The sequence below is a fragment of the Buceros rhinoceros genome, unplaced genomic scaffold, assembly GCF_000710305.1.
Source record: "Buceros rhinoceros silvestris isolate BGI_N320 unplaced genomic scaffold, ASM71030v1 scaffold31347, whole genome shotgun sequence".
In the NCBI taxonomy this organism is placed as follows: domain Eukaryota; kingdom Metazoa; phylum Chordata; class Aves; order Bucerotiformes; family Bucerotidae; genus Buceros; species Buceros rhinoceros.
This window is the reverse complement of record NW_010423439.1, coordinates 1543-2014: the sequence shown is the minus strand read 5'-3', so window position 1 is coordinate 2014 and position 472 is coordinate 1543.

Sequence of the window (472 nt, the reverse complement as noted above, 5' to 3'; positions counted from 1 at the left end):
ACTGATGCTGCCCGACCTGAACCCACCACCTGCCCCCAGCCACCCTCCTGGGTGGGGATGAGAGCTCAGGGAAGGTCCCACCTCCTTAAAGCTTCAGCAGGGAAGGGACATGGTTCCTGTGACCAGGATTTGACGAGGGGGCTGGGGCAACCACCCCTCTAGATGCTGTGCTATAACACCAACACTAAACCCAGGGTCTAACATGAGCCACACCGGCTCTACCTTCTCCTTGCTCAGCCCTGGCTCACCCCACGCTGCGGGTACCAACCTCTGCAGCCTGCCCAAAGCCTGGAGCAGACCCCCGAAAGCAGCCCAGGCTGCCCTTGAGGGGTGGTCCCACACCTCCGCTCGCTTCACCCCTCGCATTCCCTACGTCGCCCGCTACCAGGCGGTACCGCCCGCCTGCCAGATTCCTGCCGAAACCACAACCACCTGCTCCGGCTCCTGCAGGCAGGGCCAGGGGAGGAGGGGG